General features: G+C 51.0%; 1 pseudogene across 1 annotated transcript; it reads right to left on the bottom strand.

Annotated features, from left to right (window-relative positions):
• Positions 1–10462: 10462 nt before the first annotated feature.
• Positions 10463–11104, bottom strand: LOC311586467 (rRNA-processing protein FCF1 homolog; annotated as a pseudogene). Its single transcript has one exon. The product of its transcript is annotated as an rRNA-processing protein FCF1 homolog (transcript).
• Positions 11105–11450: the final 346 nt, after the last annotated feature.

The following is an 11450-nucleotide window of genomic DNA, read 5'->3' as shown; positions in this document are numbered from 1 at the left end:
GTGGCCTGGTGAAGCTGGAGGAGGAAACAGGTCCGTGTTTTGATGGGGAGTAGGGGTGGGGCAGGCTGTGTGGACACTGCGGCTTTCTTGGCTGGCACACGTTCTCATTCTTTGTTTCATCTATCTCCCAAAGGGAGAATTGAAGAATTGAAGGAATCCGAGTCTGAGTATCCGATGTGTCTCAACTCAATTAAGTTTGGAATTTGCCAGCGCTGTCCATAAATGCCTCTTGAACGGTGGGTGCCAGGAATCTGCAGAGGGCTGTGTCTAGGGAGATCCACCACTTATCTGTCCTGGGTTCTGAAGGGCTTGAAGGGTTTGGGGCAACATCTCATGAATCTGCCTTTCTGCAGAGGGAGATAGCACAGTTTATCAGTAGCCTTGGTGGCAGGTGTTCAGTCAGGCCCCGCTGTCTACTTGACTGTATGTCCACTTCGTTGATGCCCCATGTCAAAGCTGTTCCGCCTCTGCTCCCCTCTCTCTCCATCCTTCTTTCCTCTAGGAAGGACGCTAATTGTTTTTAGGTGAGTTTAGCATTTAAATGAGTAGATTGTGTGTAAAGTAGATTATAGTGTATTGACATAGGTGGTTTTGTCCTGTTGGTTAAAGGTCTTCTCAATAGAAAAAGGCTAGCCTTCCTCGAAAAGGAGGCACTGAAGAGAGATTTCTCTTGGAAGATGGCCTTCAGACCTGAACTGCCACACTTCTCCCCAAGTCTTCAGGATTTGCCTTACACAGAAGGTTTTGGCTTCTCAGCCTCTGTCATTAGGGGCTACTTTTTTCACTGGTGGAGAGACACGCAAGATTGTCTCAAAGCAACTGAAGTCAACAGACATTTACTTATTACCTAATTTACTTACTCTTTTGCATTTGTGTGTGCTCTTGTGAGTGCACACATGTGTGAACGCACCTGCATGTGTGTGTATTCACATGTGGAGGCCGGAGGCCAACTTTGGCTGTCATTCCTTAGGAGCCATTTACAGTCAAGATCTCTTTACCAGGTTTGCACTTGACAGCTTGGTAGGGTTTGCTGGCTAGCCAGCCCAGCGAGCTCCAGTGATCTACCTGTCTCCACACTCACAGCAGTGGGATTACAAGCATACACTCTCATGCTTGTGTGTGTGTGTGTGCACACATGCGCACATGTGTGTATATCCTGAGGGTTGAACTTAAGCTCCTATGCTTCTGTGGCAGGCAGTTTTCTCCCTGAAGTGTCTCCCTCGGCCCTTACCATGCATTTCTTTTCTACACTGTTGTGTCAGGTGGTGGGCCTGTCTGCTATTAAGACTTACAATCTGAATAGAGATATGGCTAGGTAACAAGTCCAATTCACCATTGTGCTCTGGGGAACGGGAGAGCCAGACTTAATTCCCCGGCCACTGGAAGACACGGTGAGCTCCCCATTTTGCATGCTGAGTGTGTACATGGGCCTGGGTTGGATTTTGGAATAGGACGTTTTAGATCATCATGTGTTCCTGCCATCGCCATTTCAAAGCGTGGCCAGCAGGGTCTGGCAATGTGCTAGTGTCGGCACTTTTCTGTTTGTCCTGGATCCACTGAATACTGTGCAGAGACACTGGATGGAGGCATCATTATTCAGTGGCTGTTCTGAGAGTGTATGAGTGGACAACAGTGATGGAGCAGACACTCATGTCTTAGGGACATGCATTATCAAGTTGTGACTGTTTTAGAGTTTGGAGAGCTATTCAAACTCCACAGATCAGAGTGTCCAGGCTTCCGCATGGAGACCTGTCAACCCCTACACCCTGTGCCTTAATGGTAGAATAATGAAAATAGGTAAGGTACATTGTGCTTGTTCATATGACAGACACTATGGTAAGTTTTCTGTGAGCATCATCCAAAGGCACCGCCACAGCCGTCTTGGAAGCTTGAATTTCTTGGAGGAAATTCAACTTTTGAGGGATTGAAGGGTTCACCCAAGATCACGCTGCTGGCCTCCAGCAGTCAGAGTTCTACTCTGCTCTACCTGCCTGTGGGATGGGACTGTGGGTGCTGGGGATGCTCTCGTACTTACTGCCTGTGGGATGGGACTGTGGGTGCTGCGGATGCTCTCGTACTTACTGCCTGTGGGATGGGACTGTGGGTGCTGGGGATGCTCTCGTACCTGCCTGCCTGTGGGATGGGACTGTGGGTGCTGGGGATGCTCTCGTACTTACTGCCTGTGGGATGGGACTGTGGGTGCTGGGGATGCTCTCGTACTTACTGCCTGTGGGATGGGACTGTGGGTGCTGGGGATGCTCTCGTACTTACTGCCTGTGGGATGGGACTATGGGTGCTGGGGATGCTCTCGTACTTACTGCCTGTGGGATGGGACTATGGGTGCTGGGGATGCTCTCGTACTTACTGCCTGTGGGATGGGACTATGGGTGCTGGGGATGCTCTCTTACTTACTGCCTGTGGGATGGGACTATGGGTGCTGGGGATGCTCTCGTACTTACTGCCTGTGGGATGGGACTGTGGGTGCTGGGGATGCTCTCGTACTTACTGCCTGTGGGATGGGACTGTGGGTGCTGGGGATGCTCTCGTACTTACTGCCTGTGGGATGGGACTGTGGGTGCTGGGGATGCTCTCGTACTTACTGCCTGTGGGATGGGACTATGGGTGCTGGGGATGCTCTCGTACTTACTGCCTGTGGGATGGGACTATGGGTGCTGGGGATGCTCTCGTACCTGCCTGCCTGTGGGATGGGACTGTGGGTGCTGGGGATGCTCTCGTACTCACTGCCTGTGGGATGGGACTATGGGTGCTGGGGATGCTCTCGTACCTGCCTGCCTGTGGGATGGGACTATGGGTGCTGGGGATGCTCTCGTACTTACTGCCTGTGGGATGGGACTGTGGGTGCTGGGGATGCTCTCGTACCTGCCTGCCTGTGGGATGGGACTATGGGTGCTGGGGATGCTCTCGTACCTGCCTGCCTGTGGGATGGGACTATGGGTGCTGGGGATGCTCTCGTACTTACTGCCTGTGGGATGGGACTGTGGGTGCTGGGGATGCTCTCGTACCTGCCTGCCTGTGGGATGGGACTGTGGGTGCTGGGGATGCTCTCGTACTTACTGCCTGTGGGATGGGACTGTGGGTGCTGGGGATGCTCTCGTACTTACTGCCTGTGGGATGGGACTGTGGGTGCTGGGGATGCTCTCGTACCTGCCTGCCTGTGGGATGGGACTGTGGGTGCTGGGGATGCTCTCGTACCTGCCTGCCTGTGGGATGGGACTGTGGGTGCTGGGGATGCTCTCGTACTTACTGCCTGTGGGATGGGACTGTGGGTGCTGGGGATGCTCTCGTACTTACTGCCTGTGGGATGGGACTATGGGTGCTGGGGATGCTCTCGTACCTGCCTGCCTGTGGGATGGGACTGTGGGTGCTGGGGATGCTCTCGTACTTACTGCCTGTGGGATGGGACTATGGGTGCTGGGGATGCTCTCGTACCTGCCTGCCTGTGGGATGGGACTGTGGGTGCTGGGGATGCTCTCGTACTTACTGCCTGTGGGATGGGACTGTGGGTGCTGGGGATGCTCTCGTACTTACTGCCTGTGGGATGGGACTGTGGGTGCTGGGGATGCTCTCGTACTTACTGCCTGTGGGATGGGACTATGGGTGCTGGGGATGCTCTCGTACTTACTGCCTGTGGGATGGGACTGTGGGTGCTGGGGATGCTCTCGTACTTACTGCCTGTGGGATGGGACTATGGGTGCTGGGGATGCTCTCGTACTTACTGCCTGTGGGATGGGACTGTGGGTGCTGGGGATGCTCTCGTACTTACTGCCTGTGGGATGGGACTGTGGGTGCTGGGGATGCTCTCGTACTTACTGCCTGTGGGATGGGACTGTGGGTGCTGGGGATGCTCTCGTACTTACTGCCTGTGGGATGGGACTGTGGGTGCTGGGGATGCTCTCGTACTTACTGCCTGTGGGATGGGACTATGGGTGCTGGGGATGCTCTCTTACTTACTGCCTGTGGGATGGGACTATGGGTGCTGGGGATGCTCTCGTACCTGCCTGCCTGTGGGATGGGACTATGGGTGCTGGGGATGCTCTCGTACTTACTGCCTGTGGGATGGGACTGTGGGTGCTGGGGATGCTCTTGTACTTACTGCCTGTGGGATGGGACTGTGGGTGCTGGGGATGCTCTCGTACTTACTGCCTGTGGGATGGGACTGTGGGTGCTGGGGATGCTCTCGTACTTACTGCCTGTGGGATGGGGCTGTGGGTGCTGGGGATGCTCTCGTACTTACTGCCTGTGGGATGGGACTGTGGGTGCTGGGGATGCTCTCGTATCTCTATTGTTCAATCTCAGAGGGATCAGACTCTCTCGTTCTGAGAAGATAGTGGGCTCACTGAGCTGTCTGGATATTGCATAGAACCCAGGGTTCTTCTCTGATATAGAGAGGGCAGAGCAGACCTCTGTGGGGTAACCAGACTTAACCACACCCCTTTACAAAGCAAGATGGAAGGAGACATGTGGCTCCAAAACACTAAGAAACTTTACCATTCGAATGTCCATTCTCGCCAGGTGCTCCAACCTCCCCTCTTTCCCTTCAAGTAGAAAGAATGAGTGACCTGGTGGACTTGACAACCAAACGTGACAGGAGTGAGGCACAGACATCCTTCCCTGGAACATGATGCTGATGTTAATCTTGGCTCTCAGTCTGCCTTGTTCTCTTCGGAAGCAGGATGTGCTCAGCCAGCTCTAGTTCACATCCTCTGCTGAGTGTGATGTGCACAGAAAAACGACACGGTCTGAGTGCTGTCATGGCTCTGCTTCCCTTGGCTTTTTGGCGCCTACTTACGTGGAAGGAGCTCAAATCACTCCTCACTTAGAGGTGGGGTCGTTGAGACTCAATGATGTCAGGCCACACACATCCAAAATAGCTACGAACTATTCTACTAGCATTCATTGAGCCCTGGTCAGCTTTAGGTGCCATGTTAGGGGTCTGGAGACACAGAGGTAGTGAGCTACCAAGACAGACAGACAGGGGCGTGCTTACAGGGAACAAGGTCACTTGCTTCCTCTCTTACTGAATCTGCCATTCCCGAGCTCTGCTTCTGTGCTGGGGACTCTAGTGTGTGTACCAAGGAGCTCTGGCTCTACTGCACCATTCCTGTCTCCTGCGAGTCTACGGTTTCCTTGGAGAGATAAGGATTCAGGGAGAAACAGTAGTAGTCCATGCCATTGGGTCAAATTAGTCCTGTGGTTAGAAGAAACCCAGAAGAGGCCAGCTGGCTTGAGGTGCAGGTGGTCTTTAGAATGTCACAAAGGGATGGGATTTAGGCTTTTTTTTTTTTAACACAGAAAGTGTTGTCTATGGTGGTGGAGAGGACATGGAACAGAATTTTAAGGAGGAGGACCATCTGGAGATGAGAGACCAAACACACAGCTGAGGGGAGGACAGATGGCATAAATCTTGGTTCTAGAAAACTGAGCAATCTGCTGAGCTTTGCCGGGGGAGCACCCAGGACCTCTGAGGTTATATCTTGTAAGGACAGACAAGAAAACTAGAGAGGTGGGTGTTTCTGGAAGGTCTTGTCCCTTAGGCTGCTGGGTTTTGTGGTAGAATCACTTGTCTCAGGCCTTGAGGAAGCACATCCCAGGATCTGAGGCAGTCTAAGAGGACTGCACTGTCAGGCCGTTGCTCATCTCTCAGACCTTAGGTACCAACTCATCACCTGCTAATGCCCACTGCACCCAGCAAGCACCCAGCACCTTCTGCTACCCGCTGGGCACCGGCTTCCTCCTGCTGCTGCTTTTGCAATGGTTGGCTCCTCTACCCAGAATCCTTTTTTTCTATCTTGCCCCACAGGCTCCTTCTCATCGTTTGGTTTCTCATTTCAGAACGGCCTTCTCTGACCTTTCCATCTGCAGCAGGTCCTTTAACTCCCTGTTACCTCACGCTGTTGTCCATCACTCTGCGGACACTCACTGTCTGCTGTAGTTCTCTGACATTCCTCCTGCTCGCCCTCTGTAGAGCGTAAACACCGTGAGATCATGGACTCAGTGTAACTGTTGTTTTTACACGTAAATGTGTGTGTGGTATGTACATGGATGTACATGCATGCTCACCTGTATGGACACATGCACATGTGTGGAAGCCAGAAGTTGATGTACATGCCTTTCTTGATTGTCATCCACCTTGTACACTGAGGCATGGTCTCCCACTCAAGAATGTAGGACTTGTTCATTCAGTGAGTTAAGTGCCCTTCCTGCTCGGGCAACCCCTGGCTCAGTTTCCCAGGGCCCACCTGGCATTTATGTGGGTGCTGCTATCTGCTCCTCATGTTTGTCCAGCTATCCCCCCAGTCCTGCACTTAGCGGTATCATGTTGTCCCCACAGAATTTACAGGAACGGGAGGTCCTGAGCCCATGGTCCTGCGACTTGCTGTGGTTTCAGAAACATGAACGGAAGGGATACATGAGCATGCTGTAAGAGCCAGTGCATGGTTTAGCGCTTCTTCCTCCCTCCATGAAGATCACAGTCTTGTATGTGGAGATGAAGATGTTCTGGTTGGGACATAAGTGAGTAAACCCCTCATCCTGACCCATCTCAGATATGTAGCAGGACCAGGAAGTACACTTTGACTGTGTTTAACAGTGGGGGATTTTGGACTCATTTGTTAATATAGCACAGCTTGGTCTGTCCTGACTGCCTAAGAATCCCAAATTCTCATATCAGCAAAGGAAGGGTCAAGAGCTCAGGCGCCAGTAGACTGACTGGGAGTAAAGGGAGAGTCAAACTCCTGTTGAACATATGCTTTATTAGGTACCAGGAATATTGAAAAGTTTCAAGTTCTCCCTAGAAATCTCTGATAACGTTAGAAGGAAGCTAGCATGAACTTGGACCGTACCTGGTTATTACAGAGGCTAAAAAAAAAAAAAAAAAAAAAAAAAAAAAAAAAAAAAAAGGAAAAAAAAGGGTGTTTGTGCTGGAAGAGGACTGTAGAGCAGCAATCTGAGTGTCTTCTGAGGTTATTCACGGATGTGAAAACAGGACCCTCACCAGTCCTACATCCAAGTCTGCACACATTTCCCTGGATGGCATACAAATACACTGGTGCATGGGACATACTGATGGGAGGCCTCATCCGGTGATGTGTGGAGCATGGAGAGGGGACCAGGGTAGCCAGCATGCACAGATGGGGACAGCCTCCTAACCCAACCCCTTAGTCCCATCCTGGCCAGCAGAGCAGGAACTAAGATGCTCGGGACTTAGTTGGACATCTGGTCCTGTATTCCTTGCCTCCTCCGGCAGGAATAGCTTCAGCCAGTTTGAGTGGCTGCCGGTAACCAGAGATGTTTATCAACTCTGAAAACTACCCACAGAGAGTGTGTAGGATGTGTTTTCCTTCCATTTGTGGATCCGTTGGAAAAGCCTGAGTAGTGGGCTTGGTCTAGAGTCTGACGTGGTCTCATGGGGGACAGCTGATGTGACTGGGAGCTGGGCCGCCACGGGTTTGTGGTTCCCTCCATGATGATAGAATAGAGCTCCCGCCATGTTGGCTTTACGTCTTTTCTGACCCTAAAGCACCCCGGGTCCCTGGTGGGTGCTGAGCCTTCCAGCAGATCGCACACAGATCTTAGAACCCTGTAGTCCTGCCTCTGCCACAGTCCCTGAACAAGGCTGCCCTGTTATCAGGATATAGATGAGGAAATGACCAGGAAGCTGTGCCAAGAGAGAGATTATAGCTCCCCGCAGACACGGCCGGGACTGGGCATCTGGGAGAGGAAGATTCCAGTGGCTCATGGCTCTCGGCGCCCTTATCAGCTGGTGACATTCATCTCCATGGAGCCAGCACGGTTGCTCAGAAAACTGGAGTTCTGAGCAAAAGGGTGTAATTTGGTTTCTCCCCACTGGAATCACCAGCTCGCCCTCAGCTCTGTTCTTGTCTATTTAGTGTTTTCCATTGAAAAAGGTACGGTGTCTTCTCTCTTGGTCGAGATCTGGCTCTCCATTTAGTTAAGAATGGCATCTTATATTGAAGAGTGGTGAATTAATTCCACAAATATATATTGGGTTTGTATAGACAGCCAAGCACTGTGATAAAATAAAATATAGCATTGTGTTTTTTTTGTTTGTTTGTTTTGTTTGCTTGCTTGTGTTTTGCCTCTGGGCTAGTTTATAAAGAATAAGGCAACAGTGTCTTGTGTTTGGTTGCTCTCAGTCCTGGAAGACAGATTTTGCTTTGGACACTTGAGGTTGGCACAACCTGGCAAACAGGGATGGAGACGATGGTTTGGGGCCAGAGTTCAGAGCATCAGCTGACCTCCTGACCTGGACTTCTGAGCTGGCCCACCATGATCCTTTAGGGCTGCATGTGTTACTCAGAGTAGGGCGGGGGTGCAGACGGAGAGAGATGCAGGGAGGACAGTGCTGTGGACCCAGATCTTAGTCTGTGTCCACTGACCCCAAAAAACAGGAGTCGGTGGGTGGCTGGGGATGTTGGGGGGAGGGGCATCATCATTATGGAGGCCCATTTGTTAGCTGGGAGGGAGCTACCCAAGGTGCCAAGCCCTCCAGTGGCAGAGCTGGCGGCTCTTGGCCTCCCTTCTTTTTCGATGGAGACTGGGCACTTGCCCTGTTTTCCCAAGCTGGGCTCTGCTTTTGTTCCCATTTGGCAATGTGACTGCAGAGAGGCTCCTCGGGACAGTGGCCAGCTTCCTTCCCATAGAGAAATGGAGCCTGGGTCTACGTTTGGCAAAGTGTAGAAAACCGAATTAAAACAACAAAGCTCTCATCGCCTCTCTTTTTCCCACCCACCCACGACTCGGACAAATTTATTTGGAAAGGGACAGGAGGCTAATAGAATCACTTAATTTCCTCGACAATAAATTACTCCCCAGCACTCTAATTGAACGTTTCACAACAAGCGGTTTCTTTCTGCTAGGTCTCCTTGGTAGGGTTGCTCTTGTTCTGACAGCCTCCTGGTCCCCTGTCCTCTCCCCTTGTCCCTGCTCCACCCCAGGGAAGCCTGTCTGGCAAAAATTTTCTAATTTCTGGGCTTAGGGATAGTGACCTTAGTAGGGGGACCCTTGAGAATTATGAGGCAGAAAAGTAAACACTGTGAGAATCAGTGGGGTCAGGGTTCAACTCCTGGCTCTGTCACTCCCCAGCTGAGGGATTAGGGGAGGCACAGATTTCCATTTGCTTCTGCATTTGCAAACCAGGCAGCTCAGCACTCAGTTAGCTGGTGCTGATGGGGCTCAGGCCAGAACCTGCGAGATTCCGAGCGTCTGATTGGTCTTCAGCAAATAGCAATTGTAAGATAGTATTTACTGCCTAATTAAAAAAAAATACATATATTGTCCTGAACAGTTGGAATCCAGGAGAGGGTGGGAGACAGAGTGAGGATGAAACCAGGCAGAGAGCAGAAGAAACAGAGAGACAAGGAGAGGGAGACACATGCAGAAGTGGGCTTGAGAGAGCAGGCCTACCTTCAGTGGAGCTCAAATCTTACATGGTCCAGCCTGCCACAGCCAAGGGACCACATAGTTGCCAGGCTTCCCAGCCAGATGTCTGAGGTTTCACAGCCAGCAGATGGGGCCAGCTGGAATCTGGAGACCCATCTCTGTTCCCTTGTAACTTGGAAACTAGGTGCCCGTCTGGATGTTAGCTGGGGAGTTGGAAGCAATGGTGGCACTTTCCCCTGTGATGCGTGAATAATGTACAACTTGCAGTGGATCGTGCAGCTGCTGGGCATTTTCAAGGCAAATGACTACCAAAGACTAAGAAAATACATGCTTTTTACAATCAAAGTCTGGCCTGGGTGTGTGTTATAGGCAGGCGCCGGCGGTCAGCGTTGGCTTGATGAGGGGACAGGGTGTTTCAATGTCAGCATTCCAGACAACGAACACCTGGTGTCCCTGCAGCTTTCTCTTGTGCCACCCCATAAATCATTTGAGGCATCCAGTTCTAGCACTGGGCTCAGCTCGGTTGGGATCCCAGACAGACACACCATGCGCTGGTGCTCCCTGAGCACCGGGACAGCAGTGTGTCATGTTTGCACAGAGGAGGGTCGGAGCAGAAGGAAGTGCTGTCCGAGGCTGGGGGCTGCAGAGATGACCACTTCTAGTTAGAAAAGTGAGACATATGTCACGGAGGACTGAGCCAATCAATGAGCGATGCAGCTCTCAGAAATTTATTGGGAGGCAAGGGCAGCTGCAAATGTTTGTCCTCTCATGGTCAGCTTGTGTCTTTGTGTCTCAGGCCCCTCTGTTTATGAAGAGGATAGGAAGACTGGGGCTCAGTTGGTAGAGGCTTGGGGTCACCCATCAGTGTTGAGAGGATGCAGCCCAAGGGTCTCCCTCAGAGGCAGCACCTGTCGTGCAGAGAGGAGCTTTCTGACATTCTTTCTCTTGGGGCAGGTCAACTCAGACCTTCACTGCTGCCCTGAGACTCTTGTCCACTCTTTTTTTTTTTATAACCATTAAAAAGTGTGATTAATTAACCAACAAGAAAGAAAGCTGGTCAAGAAAGGCAAGTGATTTTGTTGAGCAAGAGTTAGAAGCCAGGGGCTCCATAGTTGTCTGGCATGCACTCTACCTTGTATCTATGGTTAGAAATGTACATGATGGGAACTCCAGGGATCTTCCGGATTCTTCGTTTGAGGTCCCAGTCAACTGTGGCCACAATGTAACACTTGTGCTGAGTTACTCTCTGTACCAAGCAGTCAACGGCAACCTGTCAAATCGTGCATCCTTGGCGATCCTTAGTGCCACTTGATACTTTTGTCCCAATTTCTCAGTTTCAGCCATTACACAATCAGTTGTACAAGGGATACACTTGGCTTACAGACACTCCATCGTTGACTGCACTAAGTCCAGTTTGGTTTTAATGGAAAAGTTGATGAAGTTGGTATCAACGAGGATGTGGTAAGGTGGACCCAGCTGTGTATTATCCTGGAAGAACAAGCAGGAAGGATGTTGGGGGACTTCCCCTTCCTTCAGCGCACTGGGATCTTTCTTCTCTTTCTCTTGGGGTTTTAATCTATCGTTTTCTTTAAGTCTCTGATCTCTGAGACTAAGCATTCGCTTCATGGTCGCATATTTCCTGGTTTTCTTTTGCCTCCCCATGTTCACATCGCACTCCTGTTTCTTCCAGAATCACTCCCCCTCTTGTCCACTCTTGTCAGACCTGGCCACCCTTATAAACTCTCTGGGAGCTATCAGACCTCTAAGCAACAAATATTTGTTGAGAAAACAGAGATTCGTGTTCATTACTTTGATTCAAAACATTGTCTCTAGAAAAACCAGGGAAATGCAAACATGTTTTCCAGGAGGGGCGGCAGGTTAAGCCTTTAAGCATACAACAACAGTCTGTTGACTTGGTTGGGTTACCTAACTCGGACCCAAGGGGCTCCTGGGTAAGTTTGGTGGTGGGATATGGTGTGCAGGAAGGACTAGAAAAGGTGTGTCACACTCATCAGGGAACCGCTAGA

This window comes from Acomys minous, assembly GCF_964271855.1.
Source record: "Acomys minous genome assembly, chromosome: 2".
NCBI classification, from domain to species: Eukaryota; Metazoa; Chordata; class Mammalia; order Rodentia; family Muridae; genus Acomys; species Acomys minous.
Note: the sequence above shows the minus strand (reverse complement) of the source record. Positions and strands in the feature narration are given on the sequence as shown.